Here is a 12,112-nt window from a genome sequence, read left to right as displayed (position 1 = left end):
ACCTTTATTATTATATAAATATTCTATATTATAAAAAGTCATTCCTCTAAACTACAAGTACCAGTATGTGATAGGCAGTAGGAATCATTTATAAACTGTTGGAAAGAAGAATCTCATACGAATATATTTAGGAGAATGCATTTACTCTTAGCTTCCTCTTTGGGAATGTAGTGTGCATAACAAGGGAGTTGTCTCAATGCACAGGTATTTATCCAGGTTTTGCATCATCTGGATTAAGTGATAATTTGACACAACTAGATAAATGCAATAACTGTGTTATAAATGTGAAAATTTATTTCAAATAAGGAACAGAATATGCATTTCTCTAAATAAGAAGGGGTCTAAAAGAAAACACAATGCTGCAGTGTTTTAAAACTATGTTTGTATACAACTCTGTATAAAAAGGCCTTGCAGGGCCAATCAAATGATTTACTGTAGAAGGCTAATCCAGACATGTGAGTCAGTTGAATGACCTTAATGCATTATGCCAAGGTGCACACAGGCTATTAGAAAATGATGTCACCTGGGAAAGAATTTCCAAGTATGAATACCACCAGTGAGTCATAAAAATCAACCCATTTAGTCACAACCATGATTTTTATAATAGATATAGAATTGAATCAAACATAATTGAATTATAAAAAAATATTCAAATTCACAGAACAAAGCAAAAGAACATTTATTTTTGGGATCTTTAGTTGTATGTACAGATATACAATTACTATATATATAATATATAATAAATGTATAATATATATTATGTGTGTGCGTGCACTCATGTGTATAAATAGATGTTTGTATAACCATGAATCTATTTGATTGTGTGTGCATTGGTCCGTTATTCAAAACTAAATACATTTCCTTAGATTTTAGTTTAAATAATGAAATAAAGAGAGATAATAAAAAGTCCTTGATATGATGATAAAATAAATGGATTGTCAATTCCTTATATATGTCTACTTATTCTTGTATAATGTATACATTTGACATGATTATTTACGGCGATTTTGTATTTACCCAAGTTATTTGATCTCTTTAAGCTTACTTTCTCTTATCTACTAAATTAGAATATTTCACATTCCCCTTCAATTTTTTTTAAAGAAATACAGAGTCAAATTCTAATACCAGGTTGTCACCTCAGAATTTAGTAGGCTGAGGTGTGTCAGTTTTCAGTGAGCCTGAGATACATAGCAAAATATCAACTCATAATAAATTAAACAAATAAAAAGATCTTGTAAGATAGCTCAGTCATAGTTTGAACATTAGTGATATATTAGTAAGTGAATCATTCTGAAAGAAAATTATTTAGAACTACCCATTGTGGTGATTTTAATATGCTTTGCCTAGGGAGTGGCACTATTAAGAAGTATGCCCTTGCTGAAGTAAGTGTATTGCTGTGGGAGTAAGCTTGTAGACCCTCCCCTTATTTGTGTAGAAAACAGTCTGCTCCTGGCTTTCTTTGGAAAAAGATGTAGAATTCTCAGTTCCACCAGAAACATGCACCCATGAACAATGCGATGTTTCCTGCCTTCATTACAATGGACTGAACCTCAGAATCTGCAAGCCAGTCCTAAGTAATGTGGTTCTTTATAAAAGTTCTTGGTCATGGTGCCTCTTCAGCAATTTCAGTAATGGGAATTCTTAGTAAGACAAAAGTTTGTGCCAGGAACTGAGGCATTCCTCTTATGCTTTTGTTTGGAGGAATGTGGATTTTGAGATTTGGATTTGGAAAGTAAGGGATTGCTTTAACTGGGCTTTAATGGGCCATTCTATAGGAATATGGAAGTCTCAGTGCTGAGGGGGATTTGAATTCTCATGATTGTTCTTTTGATGTTTTGGTGAAGAATGCAGCTGCCTTTTGCCCTCATAGGCAGACCTTGCCTGAGGCTGAAGTAAAGAGATTTCAAGTCATGACATTATCAAAAGAAGTGTCGAATCAAACAAGTTTAGACGTTAACATGATGGTTTACCCTTACAAGGAACATTCTGATCAAGAGTTACAGCTTAAAAAAAACATACAAAATGTATGGCTCAAGCAATAAAGGGACACAAGAAAATGGAGTAGAGGTGAATCCTGTGTTTGAGGAGATAAACAGATTATTGGACTGTTGACCTAATTTTGGAAAGGTCCCATCCAGCTAAGCTTATTGTTTGCCCTATCCCGCGGGATCCAGTCATTCATGGGATCGAGGGGGACCTACCCTGGGTAGAAATGGGCGAGAAAGAAGAGCAAGACCAGAGACTCGTCAAGGTCTGTTTTAATTGTCACAGGTTCTTTCTTTTATACAGGGAGATTGAATGCAGGGTGAGCACACAGAGGAAGGTATCTTGTCAGTCATTAGCTAGGAGATTTAGGGCCTAACTGCCTTCTTGGGAGACCTGGGCACCACTGGAATTCACAGTCATTATTGAAGTTGTAACTTATCTTGTGTAAGCACCAAGGGCCTGGGACTGAGGAACTCCGGAGTATAGTTAATTATTGTGTAAATACCAGGTCCCTGGGAAAAGTCCATGCTCGCATGTAGGGGGAATGGGGTTAGGAGGTCATTGAGTGGGGCTCGGGCTCCTGACGTTTTGCTCTCACACTGGGAGAATGGGAGAAGAAGATCATTATGTGGCATAGTGTGGACTTCGGCTCCCAACAATTGTTTGTGTTTGAAGTTGAACAAGGGATAGTTTGGACTTTTAATCTGGAAATAAACTACAATCTAGAAACGGAGGACACACCTTTAATCCAGATTTTTAATCTGGACAGTTTAAGCTTTTGATCCAGACCTTGAGGCATGGTGGCCATGAACAGTTTAGGATCAGGCATGGTGGTACACACCTTTAATCCCAGGAGTCAGAGAGAAGCAGATTTCTCAGTTCAAGGTCAATCTACAGAGCAAGTTCCATGACAGCACACCTGGAAGGAATCCTTTGATATTATAGCCCAAAGAAAGCTGAACTTTGGGTTAATGTGTAATAGTTCATTAGACTGCTGGGATCTGGTTAATAGACAAAGCATACATGTAGAGCCCCTGAAAGTAATTGACAACTTTGCAGATTAGTAGAGGGAGGCCATTGTTTTCAGCAGTACCATGAAGAACACAAGTGGCTGAGTCATGTGCTTCACTTGGCTTTGCATATTATATTCAACTGAACAAATATATATATATCTCATTTTGGTAATAAACATAACTATTATGTTTCTTAATATGTGAGTACTTGCATATTTCACGTACATTAATAGAATATGGAGACATTCATTACTTTTAGCTTATTCAGATAGAAAGTTTATGAAAATCAAGTCAAATTTTTCAGTGGATTCATTTTTTTTTTTTTTTAACAAGGAGCAGCAAGCATGCTTCCAAAGTGGCTCTTAGGTGAAGTCCCTGTCCTGAAAGCGCATATGACCACAGCTCTTTTGAGTGACTGTCTTAAGGCAAGGCTGGGATGAAAACATGAAATCACTGCACCAAGTGTGGAAAGATTCTGGAAAGGCAGTGTGGCACTTAAGGCTGAGGCCTATTGCTCGTAGACCTAGCACAGTTCAACCTTACACAAGTCTTCAGAGTCAGCCTAGATCAGTGGTGTTCAGTGGATTCTCAACTTATAGGAAAAAAAAATACCTTGAAGATAAATTTGTCATAAAACTTAATATTTACTACAGTTAGCGAAAACAAACTTAGAACTTAGAACTAGATATATTTAATATTAAATAATATTTTTAGATGTAAGTTTAGCTATGTGGCATTCAATATTTAGATAGTATATCTGGTCATGGAATATATTGTATGGCTTAAATTACAATATTTTATGAAGTTAGTGAAAATATATTACGTATTTCAATGTATTTGTTATCAAATTAATTTTTTTATTTTATAAAGAATTAACAATATTTTAGAGGACTAAAAAGGATGATAGAAACCTATTTGTTTCCTTAATCAGAAGTATATATAACATTGGCTGGCTTTTTAATATAGTAGCATTTAAGGGTCAATTATTGCCTAATACATATGTAAGTGATCCTAAAAAATTGTTCTTAAAAACAAATTGGTATTTTTAGGAGAAATTTTCTAATTATGAGTGATTAAATACTATTGCAAAAATTACTTATATTTAATTCAATAATTATATTCTCTGTCCCACTGTAATCTTTTTTTTTATTTTTGACAATTTTTTTTCTAATAAACTTTTCTGGATATTTGTGAAACTTTCTCTGATTCACCTTGAGGTATAAATGTGTGACATCATCCATCCAGTTTGGTAGAAATGCAGTTATGTGGCAGTACATCCCTTCCTTCTGTCTCTTCCTATTATATTCTCCAGTTGTTGTAGTAGTTGCTTCTCTATGAGAGTAGGCTCAGGCCAGTGCTCCTTAGTTTAATATTACTGCAGAATTAGATGGCTGTTCCTGTATAGTTTTTCATACCATGACTTATGCAATAGGAGGAGCCTAAGGATTTTAAAATATTGTCAGGGCATGTTAAGCTATGCTTTAATGTTCAACAGTGGATAGCTGCCTGCTAGAAAAAGATATATAATGCCCAAAATAAAGAAATGTTTTGTATGTCTATTTGTCTTGGTGTGTTGGGTATTGAGACCACAGCTTGTGCTGTCTTTTTAATGTAAGACTTAAACCACCTGGTTATAGTATAAAAAACTCATAACATAACTCTGTTTGCCTTCTTAATGTTTTCTGAGATTCACCCAAGAAACACGTAAAATGCTATGAATTGGTCATCTACCAATTCTGGCTAACCATTGACATTAATTTACTTACAAAGACCCTTAAAGCATGCTTATTGGGCTAGAGCAGAAGCTTAGCAATTCACAAAGTGAAATGAAATTAATGGGTGGTTTTATTATCTCTGCTTATGACTAAATACTCATTTTACATCTTAAAATATGTTTTAAAGAGCTTAGGATAGACACATTAAGATTTATGTCGGTCAGTAGTAGGTACAAAACAATTGCATTGTGCTGTAATTTCTGCTCAGTGATGAAAAGCCCTGCAGTTTATCATAGGAGATTGTCACTTTTATAAAAGGCAGCAGAAACGCATATGTATGCCCATAATTTTCTTGAATTTAACATAAGAAAACTGTTCTTAGAAACCAATTCTTTCCTTTGAACTTTCAGAAGCATCTGTTGAACAAAAATGTAGTTGCTAAAAAACAGATGGGATTAAAATAACAGTCATGTATGAGGGTTATTCATAAATCTCATTCAATATAAGAAAAGAAATTAGGCAAATAGAGAAAGTATCTCTCTGCATCCATCTAGCTATGTCTGTCTGTCTGTCTATCTATCTATCTATCTATCTATCTATCTATCTATCTATCTATCTATATATATATATATATATATATATATCCTACTTAATCATCATGTTGACTTACTTTAGCTGAAGGAACAGTGAAAGTTAGCTTAGAGCACTGAGTCCTCTACCAGTTATTACTTCTCAAGTAACCGGTTTTTCTATTCTGTTCACCATGTAGTAGTTTATGAAAGTAAGGATGACTTTTAAATTATGCATGGGATTACATAAGGATGAATTCAAAAACACCAATGGCTTTGCAAAACACACCAAGACAACCACAACAACAAACCTAAATATAATACTAAGGTCTACATCCTCTGCTCAACACACCATTTCTCCTTCTCTCTGCCTCCATTTATATACTCTACAAATTGTCATCAATTTTTCTTGCAACCACACATTTCTCTTCCCACTCAGAATTTCTACAGTTACTGGTCTCTAGCTTTGCTTTCTGTTCTTGTGACAAATACCATGACCAAAATCAACCAGGGTGAAAGGGGTTGCTTTTGTTGGTGGTGGTGGTGGTGGTGGTGGTTGGTGGTTCCTATGAAGGTAAGCATGGATAGGGGTTCAGGTAGGAACTTCCGGAGACGCCACAGAGAAAAGCTGCTTACTCACTCTTTCTCCGTGGTTTACTCACGCTTCTTCGTGTAACCATGGGTGTTCTGGAACCCACCTTTTAGAGCAAACTGGTCTTGAACTTTCAGAGATCTGCATTCTTCTGCCTCTCATTATACTAATGGCCTGCATTTGTATAACTAATCACTACTTGTCCACCTATGACACAGCATACAGTATGCTAGGATCTCTCACATGAACACCATTCAAAATAGTAGCCCACAGACTTGCCAACAATGGCCAACTGAATGAAGACATTTTCTCAATTGACACTCCCACTTCTCAAATGACTCTCCATTGATACAAACCTAGGCATAAAAGTTATATTTTCAACTCTTGCTTGACTATCTTTCTCAGTTATTTTAAAATAGAAACACCTGTCTTGCATTTAAAAAAATCTTGCAAGACTACTTGTTCCTGAGTTAAGTTGAGAAAGATGGTAAACAGGCAAGGGAACCTGGACTAGGAGATTATAACTAGAGCTTGCTTCTGACCAAATGAGTTTAGGATAGTGTGCAATTGTCTGGAGCACTGAGAACCCTTGTTGTAAAGTTCTTGCCTTTACTTAAGGAATACTAGAAACATAGCTGGAATTTTCTTTTTACTGTCATTTTGTTCACATTACTAATTAGCTTAGCAAAGTATTCTTCATTGCCTTAGGAACTCTCATTACTTTCCTTTATTTTCTTCAAGCCTGCCTCTTTATGGCAGAAGATATTACTCTTATCTTTCTTATCTGAATACAACTGTATTATCCACTAGATTTTATTTGCAAAGGTCTTTCAAAGTGGTTTGTCATGGAATACTTTTAGGATTAAGGCAGGTTGCAAAACTGAAGGAAGTAGAGTCAGGAGAGTCAGGAGTTGAAGAGAAATCCTGGATGCACTGAGAATTTAAAGCCAGCCTGTCCTACATGAGGCACTCTTTTAAACACTGAGTTACTGAAGAGCTTCAGGTGGTTTCTATATTGATGACACATACTCAATCACAGTACAGTGATATGTAAACTCAACACTAAATTAATACTCAAAAAACATTTTTATTTTAAAAGTTATTTGTACCTTATCTTTAATACAATTTAGATATAGGTACTGAAGAGAGATGAGTTAGTGGTTATTCAAAGTCATATTTTTAAATAACTATTGTGCTTCTATGATATTACACAGGTAGGCTTTTGTTGAATTTTTTAAATTGTACAACGTAAGAATGCCTGGAATATTTTTGTTGGTACTTTAGTAAGTTTTGTCCAGCTACACAAAATGTTTAAAGCCTAGAGAACTCCAAATAGATTGGACCAAAAATGAAATTCCTCCTGTTACATACTAATCAAAACACCAAATGCACAAAACAAAGAAAGAATAGTAAAAGCAGTAAAGGAAAAGGGTCATGTAACATATAAAGGCAGACCTATCAGAATTACACCAGTCTTTTCAACAGAGACCGTGAAAGCTAGAAGATTCTGGACAGATGACATCAGACCCTAAGAGAAGACAAATGCCAGCCCAGGTTACTATATTCAGCAAAACTTGCAGTTAACATAGATAGAGAAACCAAGATATTCCTGGGAAAAAAAAACAAATTTTCACAGTATCTTTACATAAAGCTATCCCTATACAGGACAATAGATGGAAAACTCCAATATAAGGAGAGAAACTACACCCTAGAAAAAGCAAGAAAGTAATTTTTCAAAAACAAATCCCAAAAGAAGATATTCATACAAACATAATTCTACCTATAACAACAAAAATAATAAGAAGCAACTATCACTGGCCCTTAATATCTCTTAACATCAATCTTCAGACCAGTTTCTCTCCTTAACATTGTTGCAAAAATACTCAACATAATTTTTGCAAACAGAATTCAAGAACACATCAAAACTATCATTTACCATGATCAAGCAGGCTTCATCCCAGGGATACAGGGATGGTTTAATATGTGGAAATCCATTAACACAATCCACCATATAAACAAACTCAAAGAAAAAAAACCACGTGGTCATCTCACTAGACGCTGAGAAAGCATTTGACAAAATTCAGCACCCCTTCATGTTAAAAGTCCTGGAAAGAACAGGAATCCAAGGTCCATACCTAAACATAATAAAAGCAATATACAGCAAACCAACAGCCAACATCAAACTAAATGGTGAGAAACTTGAAGCAATCCCACTAAAAAAAAAAGGGCCTAGACAAAGTTGCCCACTCTCTTCCTACTTATTCAATATAGTAAGGAAGTCTTAACCAGAGCAATTAGACAAAAACATGTGATCAATGTTACACGAATTGGAAAAGAAAAAGTAAAATATCACTATTTGCAGATGATATGACAGTAAATTTACCCCCAAAAATTACACCAGAGAACTCCTAACATTTGAAATTTAAATAAATAAAATATCTAATAAAAGACAAAGAAAAAGGAAAATACATACACTTAATATCGTGTTAAAGATTGAAATATTTAAATCTGGATTTCACATCTGAAATTCACATCTGGATCAGACCTTCTTGCTGGTAGATGTACTGGTGGCATACAGAGGAAAGAAGACAAGTGTAGGCCTCCCTGCAAAAAAAACAAGAAGACAGAAGAGGTAGAAATGGAAGGAACATGGGGATAAGATAAGTGTGTGCCTTTCTGCAAGTTACAAGAAGATGGAGGTAGAGGTTGAAATGTTTACCTTTCATAACTCCATAAGGGAGGGTGGAGGGTACCCACACTCATCTGTGTTCATTAACTTACTCCCCACATAAAAGTCTAATCCAGTGGTAATAGCATCATTCTGTGAAAGAGGGAAGGGCTCTCATGTCCTGATTTCCTTTTAGAGGTTCTGCCTGTCAGATGTGCCCTGAGTATTATGTTTCTATTACAGTAGTTTGGCAAACATATCCAAACTGTAGCCATTTTTTTAAATTATCTTAAAAATTAATAGGTGGTATCAAAAAATAGGTGGTTAGATTAGTTTTTCACTTCATTTCTGGTATAAAACTTTAGGCTGTATTAAAATGTTAAATTAAGACAGATATATACAAAACTTTTAACTAAATGTCTGAAATGTGTTTTCACATTTGTTCCTAAATATAAGTTTGAGTAAAAATAATGACTTAACAGATACATTTTAGCTATAGTTCTAGCAATTCTTTTGTAAATATGTACTGCTGTTTCCTTTGAAATGGGTTTATTTTTTAATGAAATAAGTTTTTTTCATTAATACTGATGTAAATACTTTATTATACGATAAGTGTTCATTCACTCACCAATGATGTATAAATCTGTCAAATAAATCTGTTAAACACCCAATCCCCACTAGACCATATTGTTCACTTTGGAAGTATTGGGGGGGGGGGGGGGAAGCCTTCCTTCCACACCAGTTGAAGAGACAACTAGAAACATTTAAAACTTTCTGTCATCAGTGTGACCTCTCATTAGGAACCTCTTATGACCTAAATTTAAGGAAATTATGTTGTCTGTCTTTGAAGATACAAATAGCTAAAGAAATCTTCCTAAATCTTTTATTCGGATGTGACTTAAGGATAAAATTTTAAAAAGTTTTTTAATACATTTTGCTTCATTTGCATATGTGTACATGTGTGCCATGAATACTTGCATGTGGAGATCGGAAGAAAACTTGGAGGAACCATTTCTTTCCATCCATGGAAGTCAGTACGATAGGCCTAAGAATGGTCCTTTTCCCCACTGTGGATCTGAGCTAACATTTTTATTACAAAGGTCTTAAAAGTATACAAAACTCTAGTGTTGTGTTCTATTATGAATGCATATGTAACTTACCCAGCTAACACATACTGAAACTTCTAGCATTTGCTATCATTTAAAAATTAGACATAATTAGATCATGAAGATGAGAGAGCCACAAAATCAAGCTGTACTCCTAAATAATTTCTGAGCATCATCAACTATATCTGCCTTTCATCAGCAGCCCACAGTAATCTGGTTTACAGATAAAAGACACTGACAATACAAACAGTAGATGCTACATTTTCTACTGTGAAAAGAGAAAACTAGGGTAAAACCAGGGTAGGCTTTGTTTTCATATTAGGGTGAAAATATTACTTACAAGGAAATAAGAAGGAAATCTGATGTTATTCAGAACCTGCCATTTTCTAGGCACTCACAAATACATTATCTCTCCAGAGAGTCTGCCTCAAGCATAGCAGTCTAGACATCATTAATGATGTTGCATAAATTTCTGATGCTGTTCATTGATACTATGTGAAAGACCCTATATGCAGGTCAATTTCCTGAAAACCAATGCTATTCGGTACATTTATTTTTGCACATTTTTGTGACCACTGTACTTCAGCTCATATTTAACCCACATCTCCAAAAGAATGGTGGCTTGTCATTTTATTATTATTATTATTATTATTATTATTATTATTATTATTATTATTATCATATCCACATTACTTGTAATCTAAATTGTCATTTCTGCTTCTAACTCATACTTCAAAGGTACCTTATAATGTATTTCTGATTTTGAATCAAATGGGAAAAAAAAACATCTAGAAAGTTGAATTAACTCACTGATTTTTTTCCTTACAACTAAAGTAAGTAAACTCCACTAGTCATAACATTAAATTCATACAGTCATTCAAATGTTGTGAGCCATAAGACAAAGTATCATAAAATCTTACTTCTGCTGGTGACAGAAATGCTGTAAGCAATTCAAAATTAATGAAAGCTATGCTGTTATTTAATAAACATATCTATAATGCAGCAAAGGTTATTGGCAATCTGCAAAAGAACATAGGAGAGTAAAGACAACCTTTCTGCTTTACAGAATTTTACAGGAATTGAAACAAAGGAAAATTGCCCCGCGTTGGTGATAGATGCCTGTAATTCTAATGATTGGGAACCTGAAAAATTCAAAACCGCTTTTTGCTTTGTAGCATACTTTTTGTTCATTCTTGAATAATTGGTACTTTTTCTCAATAATGTAATTTACTAATACTTAATAATGATGAAGAAAAGAAAAATTATATTTATCATGTTTCTATGAGAATCAAGTTGGCATTTTTGTTTTGGTCTTTTGTCTCATGTTACCTATATGAGTACCTCAGTTTGGTAGTTCTAGTGGTCAGACAGCTGGTTCACCTTACAAGGTAAAGTAACAATAGTTTCAAGTAAAATAACATTATCAACTTAGTCAATGTTTCTCTTGTTTTGTTAAATAAGGAAATTTTACTAAGTTACATTATCACCTGTAGTGACCAAAATTCTCAAAGATTTTCTCCAAGATTCCTAAGGGAGAATTATATTTACACAAAGGAAAAATTTAGCTTTGTGCATCTGAGACTCCGGTCCCTGTCCTCAATGCACAATTCTGTGAATTAGACTGAGTTTTCAGAAATGTTAGCAGAGCATGAGGCGGTTTCTAAAGAGCCTCATTTCAACTCAAATACAAGGTATTTCTTCCCAGTTCCAAGCTTAGTTCAAGTCTTTTATGATTCAGGAAACTGATATATCTATAAGAAATGAGAGAGTCCCAAATACAGATAAAAATACTCCTGATTTTCATAGGGCAAAGAAATCCTCCAGAAAACATTTTTGGGGGGATAAGAACAGATGAAGAATAACAGAAAGCAAGACAGTAAAAAATAACATAACTAGAGTAAGGATTTCTAAACTTGGTCCACACTGACACAACTCGAGTGCTGTCTCAGAAATGTCATTTAAGTGCCTAAGTTCAAAGAGAAAGCCAAAATTATAATTCAGTACAGGTATCAAAGGATACAGATACAACAATGAATGCATAGGGAGAGGAGGCTAGTGAGACAGCAATGATAGTACAAGTGTGAGTGTCACAATTTGCATCCTCAAAAACTATGTAAATGTAAGCCAAGGGTACTAACTGGTCAGATAGATAGATAGATAGATAGATAGATAGATAGATAGATAGATAGATAGATAGATAGATGATAGATAGATAGATAGATAGATAGATAGATAGATAGATAGATACATACATTGATAGATACATAGATAGATAGATACATAGATAGGTTGAGAGAGATGGATGGATGGATGGATGGATGGATGGATGGATGGATGGATGGATGGGTGGGTGGATTGATAGGTAGGTAGGTAGGTAGATAGATGGATAGATAGATAGATTGGTGGGTATAGATGGATGGATAGATAGATAGATAGATAGATAGATAGATAGATAGATAGATC

The 12,112-nt window shown here is 34.5% G+C and overlaps 1 protein-coding gene across 3 annotated transcripts in view; it reads left to right on the top strand.

The window, feature by feature from the left end:
* Positions 1-12,112, top strand: part of CSMD3 (CUB and Sushi multiple domains 3) — a gene marked incomplete at both ends in the record, with an annotated part of 1,162,760 nt that overhangs the window by 914,089 nt on the left and 236,559 nt on the right. The window lies entirely within an intron of this gene.

Source organism: Micromys minutus (genome assembly GCF_963924665.1).
Source record: "Micromys minutus genome assembly, chromosome: 33".
NCBI lineage: Eukaryota > Metazoa > Chordata > Mammalia > Rodentia > Muridae > Micromys > Micromys minutus.
The sequence above is the reverse complement of the archived record's forward strand: the minus strand, read 5'-3'. Positions and strand labels throughout refer to the sequence as shown.